Source organism: Dromiciops gliroides, chromosome 1, assembly GCF_019393635.1.
Source record: "Dromiciops gliroides isolate mDroGli1 chromosome 1, mDroGli1.pri, whole genome shotgun sequence".
Lineage (NCBI taxonomy): Eukaryota > Metazoa > Chordata > Mammalia > Microbiotheria > Microbiotheriidae > Dromiciops > Dromiciops gliroides.
Genome location: NC_057861.1, coordinates 669,851,308 through 669,856,906, shown reverse-complemented (window position 1 = coordinate 669,856,906; position 5,599 = coordinate 669,851,308).

Here is a 5,599-nt window from a genome sequence, read left to right as displayed (position 1 = left end):
TATCTATCTATCTATCTATCTATCTATCCATCCATCTATCTATCTATCTATCTATCTATCTATCTATCTATCTATCTATCTATCTATCTATCTATCTTGCTGCCCTCTGCTTGATCAGAAGACATCTAAAATAGTATATCAAGTCTGGGTGGTACAATTTAGGCAAAACATTGACAAACATGTGGGTCTATAAGGGGGCAACCATAATGGTGAGGCAATCTAAAACCTTCCCCTATTAAGCTCAGTAGAAAGAATTAGGGAAAGAATGCCCAGAAGAAAAGAAAGATTTTGAGAGAATATCCTCTCAAATATGCAAAAAACAGCCACGTGGATGGCTCAGCTTTATTCTGCTTGGCCTCGAGGGGCAGCACTGGAAGGATGAGGGGATGGTATAGGGAGGCAGATTTGGGCTCTCTCCAAGGAAAAGCTTCTTGCAGATGCCCCAGAGCCTGGCTTACAGGTAGTAGAGGTCCACAAGAAAAGCCTGGATATCCCCTGGTTGGGGAATGTGGGAAGAAGATTCCTGGTTGGGTGCCATTTGGCCTAGATGCTCCCTGAGGCCGCAGCCAGGTGGGAGAGTCTCTTATTCTTTAACCTCACCACACTGGCTCTCAGGCTCTGGAGTATTTTACCTCATCTGCCCACAAGTCTTTCCTCTCACCTGTGTTGGTAACTCTTTCCCAGCCTGTCATCCAGCAAGAGGCCTTCCCTTCCAAATTCAGGTCTGGCCTGGGCATGCAGACAGGCATGACATAGTGAGACAACCTCACTGGGTGCTCCAGGAGGAGCAAGGCAATGTCATGGTGAAAGGGTTGAACCTTTGCGAAATTTGGGTGCCTAAAAATCTTCTTCACTCCAACCCTGATAGACTTGGGGCTTTTCTCATACAACTTGTAGCTGCTGCCCACTAAAGCATGATAGGCAGTTGGGTCATTGATTCTGCAGGGAAAAAGGAAAAATCACATTATGGTCCACTCTTTGTGAGCCTTGGGAAGTGAATCACAGCTGAAACACCAGACTCATGGATGGAAGATGCTTCAGACATCACCTTGTCCAACCCACAGTGACATCTCCAAGAAGTGGTCATCCAGTTCCCCTCTTAGATCCCCATGGAGAGAACACCCAAGGAAAGCCCCTTGTCTTTGGATACCTCTAATGTATGTTGGACCAACACCTGACTCCCTGAATCTTCTGCCCACTAGGTACAAGCAAGCCAGGTCTAACGAACCCCATGCCTTCTTACAATCCTTCAGATATTTCAAGATCATCATCACGTTCTCTCTAAATCTTTACTTCCTCTGGATAAATACTCCCCTACTGGTCTTTATAGGGCTTGGACTCCTATCTCCTACTATCTCATCCTCACGATGAAATCCAGTTTACCCACATGACATCCAAAATGAAACAGAATACTCTGGATGGGATCTGACCAGGTCAGAGTTCAGCAGAATTTTCATCCTTCTCCTCTTGTGTACTGTCCCTCTCATAATGTAGCTTAAGATCATATTAGTTTTTTGACTTGATGCCACAGAGTTGGCTCAAAACAAGGAAGTGGTCTATTAAAATTCCCAGATCTTTGGCATACAAACTTGCCTAGCCAGTCCTCCACACTACTATACATCTATGTGTTTGTTTAAATTAAAAGAAGTCTATACTCTCTCCATCTCAGTGGAAAAGAAAAAAAAAAAGAAAAGAAAAAATCCTTGTAACAAATATGCATAGTCAAGCAAAATAAATCCCCTCATTGGCTAGCCAAAAATAAAGATCTCATTCTGAACCCCGAGTCCATTATCTCTCTCCCTCTTTTTTTTTTTTTTTAGTGAGGCAATTGGGGTTAAGTGACTTGCCCAGGGTCACACAGCTAGTAAGTATTAAGTGTCTGAGGCCGGATTTGAACTCAGGTACTCCTGACTCCAGGGCCGGTGCTCTATCCACTGCGCCACCTAGCTGCCCCCCATTATCTCTTGACCTTCAGAAGGTGGGGGAGATGCTTCATTGTGTTCCCTGGAGTCATGGATAGTCATTGCACTGATCAGAATTCTTTTAGCTTTCCAGGTTATGGTTGCATGATGTTATTATTTAAGCGCCAACATTGGAGTTTATCTTTATTAAACTTTATTAAACTTCATCCCATGGGATCTGGCCTCTCGTCCTGGGCTTTCAAGAACTGATCTATGAGGTCCATCCCTTCCACCCCCCTCCCTGCCCCACTCCAGCTGCCATGGTCTTTCAAATAGCCAGAGCTCATGCCATTCTTTAATTCCATTCCCATATGTCCAACTGCCTGGAAGACATCTCCACTGAGACATACGATCAGCATGTCAAATCATTCAAAACTGAATTGATGATCTTCCTCCTAAACCTGCCCCTCCACCAAACATCAATGTGTCCTTCTGGTAAACAAAGGCATAGAATCAAATCCTCCCTATGCCAAAGACTCTCAAATCTACCTATCCAGCCCAACCTCTCTGCCAGCCTCCAGGTTCACATCTCCAACTGCCTTTCAGACGTCTTCAACTGGATGTCCAGCAGACATCTGAAACTCAATTTGTCCCAAATGGAACTTATTCCCTTTCACCCCAAACTCTCCCCACTCCCCACTGTCGAGGGAGCCCCCTCCTCTTCACCAGGCTCACGCTCTGGCATCATGCTTGGCCTCTCACTCTTCCTCACCCTTACCCCCCATATCCAATCTGTTGCTGAGGTCTGTACATTTCACTCTTGCACCTCTCCAGGGCGACCCCTTCTCTCTGTTGGCCCTCCCACAGGCCCCATGTGGGGCAGGCCCTCATGTCCTGCCCTGACCGCTGCAACAGCCTCTGCTGCTGCTGATCTGCCTACCACAAGTCTCCCTCCACTCCAGCCCATCCTCCACTCAGCCGTCAAAATGATTTTCCTAAAAGGCAGGTCTGATCACACCAAACTCCTACTCAATAAACTCCCGCAGCTTCCTGTGACCCCCAAGATCAAATCCCAAATCCTCAGTCCGTTTGGCATTTGAAGCCCCTCATAACCTAGCCTCCCTTCCACCTTCCCAGTTTTCTTACACCCAATTCCATATCCACCCCACTGCATGCTCTTCCATCCAGTGACTGGTCTCCCTGCTAGTCCATGAACATGAAACTCCATCTCTTGGCTCCCATCATCCCTCCCAGGGTCAGAGGAGGGAGATTCAAGTCAAGTAACATATGCAAAGCCCATTGCACACTATGCAGCATTCCATAGCAATGAGCAATTACTATTCTCATTGACATCAGGATGGCACGGAGTCTGACTTATCTTCTCCCAATGCCAAGCACAAAGCCCTACAAAGAGTAGGCATTATGGGGCAGCTAGGTGGCTCAGTGGATAGAGCACTGACCCTGAAGTCAGGGGGACCTGAGTTCAAATCCGGCCTCAGACTTAACCCCAATTACCTCACCAAAAAAAAAAAAAAAAGTAGGCATTTAAGTTCTTGGAGGCAGTAGGACTTTGGCTAGGCCTCGAAAGAGAAGGAGACTTGACAAGGCAGAAAATAAACATGCATATTTAGGCCCTCCCAGCCCAATACAGGTTGCACTGTACAGTACTATTTCATCTCCAGCTGGCCTTTCTGAATGATGGGACAATTCACATACTTCCATTGTGTCATTTATTCTACCTTTTACTTTTCCTTAGAGACAAGTAAGACTCTGGGATCTCTGTGCCCCAGGTGGATGCCCCTACAGCTGCCTGACCCCACAAGCACCCCTCCTTACTGCCCACAGCCCTGGGCGGCCCTGGTGCCCTCTCTCAGCTGCTCAGGCCCAGTGACTCACGTGTAGAAGCAGTGGGATGCTGTGAGCACCCACTGGAAGTCGATGAGGGTGCCCGAGCACAGGTAGTGCCTTCCATACTGGATGCTCACTTGCCAAGGCCACTTCCCCTCCCAGGTGTTCTCATTGCTTGGGACTCTGTGCCTCAGAGTGCGCTTCCCACACACTGCAGAGAGGGACACAACACACAGAGGGGGCAGGCTGGGGCTCCTCCATGCCAAAGGCAATGGAACCTCGGGACGGCTCTACACCCCCACCCCAGGATATTTTTGTTCCCCAAAACTAGTGTAAAGAATTGGATTTGAGAGCGAGAAGACCCGGGTTCGAACCTCAGCTCTCCCTTTTTCTTCATCTGTGAAATAGACCTAACCACACTATCTTTGTTTCACAGGGGGTACTGTGAAGAAAAAAAACCATGCTTTATACACTGTATACTAGAGATGTGGGTTATGGGCTGCAATTGGCATACTGGAGGGGATCTCCACATTGTGAGAGTCATAAATCATGAAGAAATGAACCTGAGAAAAATGTGGTCTTGGTCTATAGGGTGGATGTAAGAGATAGTGCTAGGATTTGAATTCAGATCTTCCAACTCCAGACCCAGTACTATTACCACCACACCTCTCTCAGGCCTCCCTGGCCTATGCCCAGCCATTTAACCCAGTTCCGAGGGCCTCTGACCACTGTAGGTCCTAGGAAAGGGGAAATGAGTGGCCTCTGATCCAAAGCTCAGCTCAGCTTGGCATCTGCCCCTGCCTGCATCTGCTTCCAGTAAATGCATTCTTGCCCAGCCTCTTGTGACTACATCCCAAGCCCAAGACTGTTCCCTTGTGCCTAAGTCTCTCCTTTAATACCCCAGTTCCTAAGGGACTGAGATCCTACCATCCTCTTATAAGTATGAGAGTCCTACCCTCAGTATTCAGTCTTTGTGCCTCTGCTCCTGTTTCCCACATGACAACCACTATGCATTTCTCTAGACAGCCTTTGTGGTCTCAGACTGCCCAGATGTCTGGTCACTACGATACAATGAAGAACTCCCTTCTTTAAAGCACTTTAACTAGTGTGAACCTTTCCAACAATCTTGTGAGTTAGGTAATGAAAGTATTATTATGCCCATTTTGCAGAGTTGGAAACTGAGATGAAGTGATTTGCCCAAAGTCACAGAGCAGAGTCTATATTTGAATTCAAGTCTTTTCTGACTTTAAAGTCCCATTGACTTTTCACTATAACACAATGGTTCAGTCTTTGTAGCTTTATCTGGGAGTAGATGGAATTGAAAGATAATCTTATAAAAAAAAAGGCACTAGTTGGAGAGTCACATATTACTGCCTCCAGCATTGAATGGCAAGGTGACCCTGGGCAAGCCTCACAGGGTTATGGCGAGGATGGAGTGAAGTAGCACATGGAAAGCAACTAACACAATTTCATGTGCTCTGTCCAAGGCAGTTCTCCTCATCATTCTGCTTATGACCCTGGGTAAATCACCTTCCTTCTTAGGGACTCAATTTTCCTCATTTTAAAGAGGAGAATGTTAGCCTAGTGGTCCTTTCAACCTCCACATTCTATAAGTCTATGAAACTCTAGGCCAGATTTGGGCTCTACTAGGAAGATTCTTCACTCTGCCTCTGAGCATATGCAAAGAGAGGCTCACTAATGAGAGGTGTTGAGGGGCAGTGGACAAAACTCAGGGCTCAGCAGGCCTGAGTTCAAATCCCAGTTTGAATGTAATCACTACATGACTTTTGACTACAGAAGTTACAACTGGGCCTTTCTGACTTCCACTTACTCATCTCTGAGATGAGGAA